This window comes from Balearica regulorum, chromosome 1 (assembly GCF_011004875.1).
Source record: "Balearica regulorum gibbericeps isolate bBalReg1 chromosome 1, bBalReg1.pri, whole genome shotgun sequence".
NCBI classification, from domain to species: Eukaryota; Metazoa; Chordata; class Aves; order Gruiformes; family Gruidae; genus Balearica; species Balearica regulorum.
In genome coordinates, this window is record NC_046184.1 from 147,507,234 (window position 1) to 147,519,849 (window position 12,616).

Consider the following 12,616-nt stretch of genomic DNA (forward strand, 5'->3'; position numbering starts at 1 on the left):
TGATTAAAAGCCCCACGACCTGCATAAAGGTCTACACTTTGCACTGTATTTTCTTTGCGTTAGCACGAGTTTGAAGAGCCTAGTCGTGCTGCCGACCTTCAGCCCCATGGCTCAGCACGGAGCTCGGCAGACTGTTTTCCCAGGACATTTTCTGCAGGTCAGGGCAAGACGCTGCTTAGCCCGCGGCCTTGGCTTCTCCTTTTGGGGTTGGCAACTTTCTCCCCCAGAGGAGCAAAGGCTCTGCAGTCCCTGCTCGCCGGGACCACCGCTCTCACGTGTCATTGCCCATCTCTTGTAAATGTGTGCCTATGGGTGTAAGGCATACCTTCCGCATGCGCGGTGCCCAGATGTACGCCAGACAAGACAGCACTGGGTGGCTTGAAGTGCCTGGTTTATTCCTTCCCCTGTAGGGCACTGCGTACGGCCCCCCGTGCTGTGCATGCACGGCAGGAGCAAGGAGCCTTCCAGGAAGCTGGCCAGAGCCTGTGCTGGGAACAAGCAGCTCCTCCAGGCCACCTTATCACTTGAAAAAGAAACTACTCTCTGCCAAATTGCTTGGTAATCCTCTACATGCCATTCAGTGGAAGTAAACAGAATAGACTACTACATCTCCTAATAGGGGAGATACTGAATAAAACTCTTTTCTTTCTTGACAGACCCTGCAGCCCAGTGTTTTAACCATTTGTCCTTTGGGAAGTGAAATTTGTCCAGAAGAGTGAGGATCTCTACATGAAAAGAACGAAAATAATATTTTTATTTTTTTTTATTTCAAGCACCCAGGTCTGTCTGTGTAAGCAGAGGGTAAGAGTTTACAGTGGATTACAGGTCATCATTCGTAATGGCATTTGCTCTTAAACGGTTACCAGCTTTATTATCTGCACCCATTAAAAGCGGATTTGAAGGAAGGGATATTAACAGCAATGCCAGACTGTACATATGTTTTGTTTCATACTGTACAGTTCTAAAGAGAGAAATGAGCTCAGTAATAAGGTTTTTTTTTAATCCAACTTCTACATTTAATAATATTTTAAAACTGTTACATGTCCTGTTTCCTTTTGTTCCACCTGCTTCCTTTTTTCACTTCATTTTCTTTTGCTGTCTATTACAGTTTATGCCTCTGTTTTTGTGTGTCAAACTTGTAATGTATTTCTTTAACGTGTTTCTTCAGGTTGCAGTACTTTCACCCCTTCAGAATCAGCCTGCTCTCATCTCTCTTTCTCTGCAAGGAAGTCTCCTCTTTCTGATTGTGGCTTTCTTTAGCTCCTTGTTCCTGATTTCTTTCCTATTTAGTACATTGCTAAGACTTCCTTTTTTTTCCCCTTTGTTATATTTCTCTCTCTTGAGGTAGTGCTCCTCTTCTCTTTCCCATCTCTGCTCGCTCCCTCATTTACCTGCTCTTTCAAATGCTCAGGGCTTCTCCCCTTTGTTCTCCGCTTTCCATCCCTTCCACTCTTCAACTCTCCTTGTTCTCTCCTCACCACAGTCTCTCCTTTCCCTCTTCTCACCCTCCTCTTGTCTCTTCAACATTGCACACACTTTTCTGCCCGTTTCTCTACTTTTTTTCCCCACTCGAGGAGATGATCAAAGCCTGAGCGCTCCTTTTCTTACTCCCTGGGGGTTGTTGAGGAATTTATCTCTGTTTCTAAAAGACCCAAAAAAAAAGGAATATCAGGAGAGCTGGAGGGATCTTCTTTGTATTTCCCGGGACCCTGGAGGAGGATAAAACCTTGTGATTTGCTGGGAAAGTTTATTCTCTACATCTCTGGTCTGTAAGTGTGAGCAAGGGCAAAGGCTTCTTTGGGATCTCCCCGTAGCCTCAGCAAGCATCCCCCTTCACCAGCCAGACGGGCACCTAGCCCCGGCCCTCTCCTCCACGCTTCCCAGCCGGAGGGGTCGGGCAGTGGGACACGGCAGGGACAGTATGTCCGCCGCCGCTTGCTTTGTGACTCTTGGTGCAAGGGACGCCCGCCCTTCCCCTCGGCACGGGCAAGCAGCAAAGCTGCTCCATGGCCGCAGGAGCGTGCGTGGTCGGGGAGGCAGAGGGCAGGCAGGGCAGGACGGGGTTGGAGCCCTCACCCTGTGTGCCACCTCCAGGTGACTGTCGATGCCCCAGGCTTGTCATCTGAGAAGACCTCAGATGACCTTATGTTTCTCTAACTGAGATTTCAAAATAAAACCAGCAGGCGTCTGGGTGGCAAAGGTCCTGGGAAGCAGATACGGGCTCCTGCCGTTCGTGTTGTGCAGCACCACAAACGCACAGGACGTAAGCGAGCTTTGGAAACGTTTCTGTAACAATAGTAAGTAGTAATAAACAGAAAAGTAATTACTTATCACTGCCATGCTGCTAAAGAAATCAATCTTTAGCATGTCGTGCTGTAAGCGCCAGAAGGGATTGAAGAGCAGGAGGGGCAGAAGATGAAACGAGGCTGTGGAGAAGAGAGACAGCAGAGGAGATTAGAGGCGCAGGGCACCGGCAGAAGGCTCTCATCGCGCCCCGCGCTCCCTGCGAACTGCTGCCTAGGACAGCGTTCACATTTAGCCAACGCATATAAGTAAAGGCTGAGCAATTACCACAGGACCGAGCCAAGTGTGCCGTGAAATTTAATTAAGGTCAACAGGCTCTGGTGTCTGGTGGGGTCAGAAGAGAGCCCTTGCAGTGCCTGTGCAAACCGGCCTGTCATTAGCGGTGTCCCGGTGCAAACAGCCCATTAAAAGTCTCTGGAAACGCTCCTTTCCCCTCAGTGGCTTTCTGTCAGGCCTAGTGTGAATATTACAAATTAAGCAGAAATGTGCAACAAGATTCCCTGCAAATTCTTAATTAGCCTTCATGCGGTGGCATTGCTCATCTGCAGATCTGCTAGTTGTGGCGGAAGTGCCCATGGCGGGGGGATGCCAAAATCAGCCTTTCACAGGGATCCTCCACTGGCGTGGTGGCACGGCTCGTGGCAAGCGAGGCACCCCAAGCGCCATGCTCACCACACTGCCGCGTGTTTTATGGCAGCACAGCAAGGTGCCGAAAGCATGATGGGTGGCGACAGGGCATCATCCCCATCTCCAAAATAACTTTGGCGCTGCCACCTGGGAGCAGATCCCACAGCAGGGACAGGAGCAGCATGGAGGACCAGGCTATCCCGTGCCTCCAACATCCTTTCTTCGCTCAGAGACCTGCAATCGCTGCTCCCCCAGCCATCAGTGCTGCCCGTGGAGGGGCAGGATCCACTCCCTTGGCTCTCCCTTTCCCGTGCCCCCCACCCCCTTCCAGACCAGGTATGGTGGGCAGCCTGGAGCCGGTCCAGCTCAGCACACAGCACCACGGAGGCAAGCAAAGAGTGAGACAGGTCAGACAGCTGAAGGAGAAAAGTCAAGTTCTTCAGAGTCTTTTTAACTTATAGGATCAATATTTGTGTAATATTCATGTCGTAGGACTAAATATTTGCTATAGGATTAAATGTTTCTGTGCTGCTCTAGTGACTTCAAACTAGCCTCCAGTGCCTGGGGCTGCCAGTAATGAGCTGGAGTCACATACCAAACTGAATTATTATTACTAACACGTTTAGATGCAGCCTCATACCTGATGAATGACACCTGCTGTGAAAAATGAGTGATGCTATTTTTGGAAGGTATTTATCTGGTGTTTGGAGGGTAGCTTTAGATGTATGCAATTCAAATGCATTTCTTTAGGTAGGATAACGATCCTTACATTATCATATTCAATGAAAGTATGTCTACAAGTACGTGTTCTGTATGCGCTGTATGTGTGCAAAATGTGTATCCTAGATACCTAATGGCAATGGCAGATCCAAGCTGTAAATAAACTGATAAGTCAAATGTGTATTACTGGGCCCAGATCGCTACAATCAGTAGGAGCTTAGTCTGGAAAGGAGTGCAAGATTGAATCAACCGTAGTAAAGACAAACACTATTATTTCCTTTTTGGAGATTAAAGCAATATTACAGATTTAAAATTGGATGACATTTTGCACACCATTTGGAAAATCACGTTACAGATTTGCCAAGGCACTTTCAGCTTAAAACTGCCTTATGGAAAAGTTCTTGGTATTTCTTTTGAAAATTGCAGGTACATTCCCCCTCTCCCTCCCTCCCTCCCTCCTTCTTCTACTGAACTTGCACCTTTTAATCATGCTCCACAAGTACAACAAAATAAACCAATAAAATATTTATGGACAATATTTCTCCATCGGGGTTTTTTTTATTGGCATTTTTTCACTCTTCCTGACTTGCAGGTGAAAGTGGGAATTATTAGGGGCACGAGTCCATTTGCACAGCTGTCTTGCTTGATTCCTATTGATACAGACATTACCTGGACAGTATTTAGAGTAGGCTTGAAGTGGGATTATAAACGTGGCTTTTGCGATTTCTTTTCTCTTGAGACACCACCTTGTTCCCAGTAGTGTCACTTGCACATTCAAAACAAACCAGCGAAAACCCCTTCCTCTCTTTCTCCCAGGAAAAGACAACCAACATTTCCGAAAGGCCAAGTTTGGGTTGTCCCAAGGTTTTGTGACGGGCACATGCATTGCTGTCTCTGGAAATGCCAACCGCGCTGCCGTCAGCAGCGTCCCGCTCAAGGACGGTTCCGGGAAACAAACCCGACCTGCAGTATTCAATAGACACTGCAGGCTGGCAGGCCTGTGAATTAAAGCTAGAGCAAACCCAAAGGCTGTAGTCTGATTCCTAAACCTCCCTTGCTTCTGGTTGCATTCCCTGGTTTCTGTCTTTGTCCTGGTGTGGCTCAGTAGCAGCATATTTCCTGGGCAGGTACCTGGGTCCTAGGCTGTCTCCTGGGAGCGGTGGGAGTGGTGACAAGCAAGGTCTGGGTAAAGTACTCGGTCTGCTCCATCCCTCTGCCACCCCAAAGCCCCCGAGGCCGGGGACAGGAGGGAGGGATGCGGGAGGGATGCGTGCCTGGGCTCGGTGCTGTACCGGAGTGGCTCCCTGGCCTTCCGAGTGGAGCTGCCTGTCGGCTGCGGTCCCAAGAGCAGGCAGAGATCCTTTGACTGTAATGAGGTTTACAGGTGCATGCTTAGATCATCTGCCCGAGCCCAAAGTGCTCGCATCCTAATCAGAGCCCGTATTTCTATGCCTAGCAAACCGTGGGTTTATTCCCAGTCTTTTACTTGGGAGCGTACCTCCATATGAATGAGAGTTGTTCACGGGCTGACATTCATCAGCGCGCTTTTGAGATGCACGTGGTGGTCTTGCAAATTTGGTTTCATTTTTTTCCCTCCAAAAGTCAGCTAGGCTTATATTCCCAGGTTGGTTTTTTTTTTCATCAGCACAACTCAAGACAATCACTTTCCTCTTCTTAGTTTACCCAATTGTATTTCACAATTTCTTCTTCTTAGCCCCCAAACTAAACACCTTGCTTCACAAAACTCTTTTTTACAATACTATAATGGTATATTATGGGATCTCAGATTTCTCTAAACAGCCTTAGGTGCTTAAAAAATAAATTCTTTAAATAGTGTAATTTTACTCCTCACAGTGGGAAGCAGGCGTCATTCATAAAGTTCCTATTTCCTCAGGAGACCAGCACTGACTAATGCTCTGGACAATTACGCGTTTTAATTGTATATGTGAGATGTAAACCAGGAGCTTTTTCCAGACCAGGTCATGCTTTGAAAAACTGTAAGAAGGCTAGGTGCTTCAGTAAGCTAATTTCTTTTAAATGGTTTGTTTCTCTGTCCCACTTAAAATTTATCAGATAATCTAGCATGTCCCAAAAGAAAGGGTTCACTGAAAAGCTGTGATTCCCTGGTAGACTAAACATATGCACAGAGCCAGGAGTCATGTGGGAAAAACAGGGCTTTTACACCAGCATCCAGAATTTGAGATCCTGGGTTTTTCTTCAGACATGATGAAGAATCTGTGTTTTACAGGAAATTGAGTGTAATTCATGTTGTGTTTATGGGTACTAATTTCTCATGCTCATCTATCGGTTTCCAATCTTCCTCTCAGTAATCTACATTAAACTTTTCAGTCCATATTCTTGTTGACTGTTGAAATTATCTCTTGTAAGTATTGCTCAGTCAATCTATTAAATACATTAGAAGTATTTATTGTAAAATTCACCTGAAATTCTTCTAGTTAATTTTCTCAGGTTGTGTTAAGTAACATGTGAATAATAAAACAACAGAAACAGAGTATCTTCTCCTTATATTATCACTGAATAGCACATTTACCTACCAAAATGACCTAAAAAAATAGACCTTCCTCAGCATACAACACAAGGCATATACATCCTCTATCTAGAACTGCAAGTTAATGATGATTAGGGTTGTGCATTTTATTATGGCTTCATTAAAACTTGCTGTTCAGCATAATAGCCTGTGATGACTGAAACTTGTTAAAGCTTCAAGTTAATGTGAATTACATAGACACAAGCTTTATCTAAACTAGCAGTTTCCAATATCCATTTACAAATATTTGTCATTTCCTCATTCCTTAGAAATGAAAACTGAAGCTACCACTAGTAATTCATTCAGCTTGAGGGGGTTTTGTGAATGGGTAAGGATTTCATACCTTGGATCTCATGTGAGAACTAAAACAAATGGAGAAAAAGACTCTAGTCATCCTCTGTCTTCTTGTTTCACAGGAACTGACAACTCACGTACTGAGAACGACTGACCAAATCAAAGGACTTTGTTGGGGGAAAATCCAGTACCAGATCTCTGAAAGTAGGGTTTTTTTCCCCCAGATATTTTATATTTATCAGGGATGTCTTCCTACAATGAGCTCTCGCTCAGGTTACTGAAGCTGATTCTCATATAAACTAATGTCTCTTCAAGCATTTGCAACTCATTATAAAGAACATTTCTTCTGGCAGAGACAGACTACAATAGATGTCTATAAAATCTGAAAAGTGATGGAGAAAGTGAGTGGGGAATGACAGTTTGCTATGTCTCCAGATGCTAGAACAAGGGGGCACCTCTGAGAAACAAATCTGAAGCACACCAAGGCAATGCTGATTTCACGCAGAGCATATTTAAATTGTGAGGCTTACTGCCTCAGCAGGAGGTCCTGAATTTCTCATCCTGAAGAAATGCGTGTTGAGGGGGCCCAAGGTATGAACAGATTCCAAAAGGGCTTGAATGACTTCGTGGAGGAGAGAGCCCAGGGGGACACTACACAAAGTTGCCTGGGTGCATTCTCCAGTGCACAACGTGCCCCAACAGTTGTTGATTGCTGAAGTTGCGATGGCACAGAAGGGGAAGGATCATTCCTTTTTGGGGTGTCTCCTGACTGTCTGCACTGAAAACAGAGTGTGAGGTTAGATGGACCTTGACTGGTCTAATTCAACCTCTACTGCAAGTGGTGGTGGCAATCAGCCCCACTATTTAAAGAAGTCTATTTCAGGATCATATTCTTTGGATGGTGCATTCAGGTATTCTTTCAGACATTTAATTTCAGTTCTCAGGAATTTAAAGTTCAAATACATTTCATCTATATAAAGCACATTCTGAAGCAATTTATTCTGTTTTGAGACCTGTCACTTCAATGTTCAGTTCTGACAATACAAGAAGTTCTGCACTGAAGCAACGCACACAGAACAGAAGGCCACACATCTGCCCAGATGAGTCTGACCTAACAAGCCTTACAGAGGGGGATTTAGCTGCTGATACGGATGCCTAAATTTAAGTGGAGGCAATCTAGATATCCGTGTTTGAGCTACGTGTCTAAGCTTCCATTGGTGTTGATGGAAATTTATTCGGTAGGGAATGGACCCAAGGCTCAGACTGCGGCGCTTCCTCACTGTGCTGCGCTCATACGATGCTCAGCCTTTGAAGCCCAGCTTGTGTAAACAAACTAATCCACCAGTGCATGATAAGGTGCATCATCACATACATGAGAACTGGAAACGAACTTGAGTACATCCACGAGGAGGCAGCCTAGCTGATTTTGATTATTAAAACAAAAAACTAAACACAAAGCAGCACTGGCTTGGGTTGCTCCCTGAGTGCTATTACAGGAGTGGTTGAGCTCATTGTGCCCTGTCCCATCACACAGGAGGGATTTCTGCATGCCCAGTCCTTCTTTAGCAGCCAAAAAGAGATGGGCTTTATGTAATTTGTCTGTCCTACATTTATCTCTACCTGGCAACGACTTTGTCGTGCTGGCTGCGTGCTGCACGTTCTGTGCCTCATCCTCAGCATCACTCTCTCCGCATTTAGAGCTGAGAACATAACGATGTCAGATCTTCTGCTCAAGATCTAGCTGAAGGGAGCAAACATCGTCTCATCTCTTTCCCCTAAACCGCACAGAATCATCTTGCCTTTTGTCTCAGACTCAGGCTCTGCATACTCATCTTTAAGTCCCAGCACAATTTCTTTTCCCATCTTTTGACAATTCATTGTTGATGCGGATGTGACGAGCAGGAAGAGATGGGGGAAAATCTGAGACGTGGGAAGGTGAAGTGACTTGCCAAAGGCAATAAGGCAGCTCACTGAACTTCATACTTACGCTCAAATCTCCAGAGTCTCAGCAAAGTGCTCACATCACTCAGTCACACCAAATGCCTGCAAGTCTTAGTCCTTACCTTCCACCAGTCCTCTGAGCATCTCATCCCGGCTTCTTGTCCTCTCCTTCTCTCAATGCCCCGCAAGTCTGCCAATGGCCTCTTCACCCTCACTTCATGCCTTGCCAATATACTGTCAATACCTTTCTCTCTACCTGCCTTTCCAAAAACTTCCCTCTCTACCAGGCAGGAAGGAGTAGTTCCATGCCATCTTCCCATGTCCATCTTATATTGTTGCAATTGTACAACACACTCAGATTTCTGTTTGAAGAGCAAACTGTTACTCGGCTTCCACTGTGAATAGTGGCTGCCTAGGGCAGGCATGCTCACAGAAAAGATCTTTGCTTTCTATCTTTCTAAAAATAAATAATCAAAGAAAGGGAAAAGTCAAAAGCTCATCATGCCCCAAAGAAATGTCTGCATCTCCACGGAAGACTTCCAAATATCTAACCCAAGATAGAGTGGTAGGGGTAGGCAATTTGCAGATCAAAGGTTTCAAAAACATAAAGTTCTGTTTGTGTGATGCAGACCAGAGCTGTTTGCTCTTCTCAGAATTAGCGATCGGGCCAGCACACTCCTGCCAACACAGCATCGCCATCAGCTTTTGAAAGCTGAATGCCACTGCCGATTGTTGCAAGTAGACCTAGAGCAGAGATTATTTTAATTGAAATGAAGCTTTCAGACCACTTCACTTGCTCTCATAAAGCAGCTGGGGATACTTAGGCACAACTTTGGAGAGACATTTTAAGGGAACAGGTTCAATATTTGCACCCCGTGGCACTAGAGCTTGAGGTTGTCAGACTAATCCCTGGGTGGCAGCTGCTGCAGGAGGAACTGGTGGAAAATCTGAGTGCGATGTCAGCTGTGGGCTGTGGTGGTTTGCTTGGTGGAGCCAAGTGGGAAATAGCTATCAGTTACCCTGGAAGGGGGAAACATCAGACTGAAGCTTTGGCCATCACTGCTGCTTTTCTATAGTGCCGTTATCAGTCTTACTCAATAGCACCAGCCCAGATTAGATAAAATTTGTAAAATAATACACCTAGCAAGGATTGCGAAATGAAAAAGGAACTGGGTAATTATGATATTTACAACAGTTTTCAAGTAATACAAACATCTGACTACATCTTTAAGGGCAAGGAGGATATTTTTAAATAAACATGCTTCCTTCCTGCAAGTAATAGATTGCAATAGCAACTGGCAGAAGGATTCATCTGTTACTTTAGTTGTTTTCATGGTTTCATGGGGTTTAGCTCTAACAAAAATATTTAAAAGAAGAGAGTGCATTCTATTGCAGGGAAATTGTCAAAGGGGTTTCTTACATTATTCTATTCTACCCTATCATGCATTTATTTTCACAAGTTTAGAACATTTTGAAACATTTCCTTTTGCTGTTCAAGTTTTCTGTGGTTGATCCTCCTTCCCCCTCCAGCATGGCTATCTTTTGTGTACATAACTTAAATATAGCCCCTCCAGAAATCTTGGAAGTTACAATGAATAAGAATACATTTTCTCCTTAGCAATATTCTAACCATTCTTTTCTTTTAATAGAGCTCAATCTGTAGATAAGACAAATTTCTATTATTTTGGGTTGGATTCAGCAGGGCTATAAAAAAAAAAAGGTAAATGGAAAAAACTGTTCTTGAGCTCATGTAACTGAAATGTACTATGAATCCCAGAAGATCTTAAAGACACAAGAGTCATTGCACCATGTTAGCAGTTATTAGGGAAGGAAAAGCCAGAAGACCATCATGCACCTATACAGATTTAGTGTGTGCCCACTTGGATTGCCTGTTGAATAATATGTGCAGTCCTGGTCCCCACCTCAAAGGAAATCCAGTGGGAAACATTCAGAGAAGAGCCACAGGCATGATCAAAACCATGGAGCAGTTTCCGTACTTTGGCTCTTCAGCTTGGAAAAGTGATGACTGAGAGGGGATACAGCACGTGTCTATAAAACCACGACTAGCATAGAATGGGTGGAGAGGGACTGGTTGTTCCTCTTCTCTTCCAACACAAGAATGAAAGGGTGCCAAATAAGGTTAGCAGGTTCAAAATGAGTGAAACCAGATGGCTCTTCATAAAGTATATAGTTAAGCTGTGGGGTTCCCTGCAGGAAGATGTTGCCCATGGTGGTTACATGGGCATACGGGGAGCTCCTGAGCATAAACTACTGACGGCTGAGAGAGCACTCCAGGGAAGTGCACGCTTGCGCTATTCTTATTCACTTCCTTAGACCTCTCTTTCTGGCCACGGTTAGAGGCAGAATACTTTGGTCTGGCCCTGCATTGCCGTTCTTATTTTCATAATTGCTTCACGATAAAACTGAGTCCCTTTCTTTGCCCCAGCTACAACCCCAAACTCAGGTAGGAATAGGGCCGTTCTTACAGATACATCTGTTTGTAAGGAGGTGTTGATGTCAATGATTTACTGAAATACACACAGCAAATCTAATCAGCAAACTGCTTTGGCATTAAGAACAGGAAAAGATAAGAGTGTCAAGAACGAGGGAGTAATTCAGTTATTTTAGGGTCTTGCAACAACTGGCGCTGCAACAACGCAGCCTGTGAAACTTGTTTTTAAAAGAAAAACTGTTTTTCCATGTGAAGTTACAGCCATCACAATATAGATGATGGACTGCTGTCGTTTTTAATCCAACCTGGCAGAAATATGTGCTTGACCAATGTTAGCATTAAGAAGGCTCAGACTCACTCCTTGTCCGAATCACAAAGGTGCAGACTTCCCCTCGGAGACATACTTCCCACACAGAGCCTATAAATAGCCCTCTGGAAAATATTTTGCTGTATTTAGCATTTTATTAAAAGCATTGTGTAAAATGAATTCTCCATTACTCTGTGCTGTTCATCTGCATGTAATACCAATGGTAATTGATTTTCTGATGGTGCATGAACTGCTAATGTAAAACCTCTGCAGAAGACTTAAAGGTAAAATCTATTTTCCCTGCAGAAAGCCTATATAATCTGGTTTTATACAGGAGAAGTACATCCTAAAGGAATCGGAGGGCACTGCAGTTCCTGCATCCCAGTTACTGCTCCAACCTGTGGCGGGGAGGAAGGTACCAGCCCAGCCTCTCCATGCCCTCTGCAAAGGTGGCGGCATCAGCCAGGCACCGGTGATAGTTTAAACACCTTTTACTCAGTATTAAATTGCTAACACAAATTTGCACCAGGAGCTCCATTAAATACATATTCTTTCACTTAGGCTGTGTGTCCACATCCACACACGCCGCTGTGTTTGTGTCTTTGCGCCCACCTCTTCCACTCCCTGCGAACCTCCTGCCCGGATGCTGCTCCTGCTTCCCGTGGCAGGGAGAGGGAAGGCATCGGCTGCCGCACTGGGCTCACGTCTGTGCGCAATCCGTGCAACCACGTCAGGATCGGGCCCTGCGGGCTCAAACAGCTTGCTGCCTTCTCTGCAAAAGCAGCTGAGGGCAAATATTGCCTACAGTATCTGCTGATGCTGGAACACTGCAATTACTTCTGAAATCTAACCTAATTACAGTTGCTGAAGAATGTTTCTCCATCCTCTCTGGCTCATTTACAGTTCTCCCACCTTCTCCTTTATGTCTCCTTTCTTTGAGTCAATATTTACCTTTTTAACACTTTCTCTTCCTCTGCTTCCTTCCCTCCTGCAATGCTCTGTGCAAGCGGAATACGACAGCCTCTGCTACCAGCCGGATCTGCGCGCAGCCTGCCCTAACGACGGAGGCCAAATACACCTTCCAAGTTTTTACAGCGAAAGCTCTGACTTTGCAAAAGGAACACCTCATCTCATTTTGCATTAGTGAAATTGTTTTCGAGGGGTTGGTTTGTATTTCGACGCTCTCCCGGGGTGCTCACTATGAAATCTGAACCACATTTGCGTGAATATCAGGAAGAGGAGCCACAAAAAAGGAAGAGCAGTCCGTGAAGCAGCCCATTTTCATTGACAACGTAGAAAGGAAATAATCTAGCTCAAAGGAAAAATGTTTTCTGAACTTTTTTCTTTTAACTGTATGACTATGTTCAAACTAAGAGTTTAAAACAGCAAAGTAAATTGGTTTTAAATGTATGATTTAACTAGT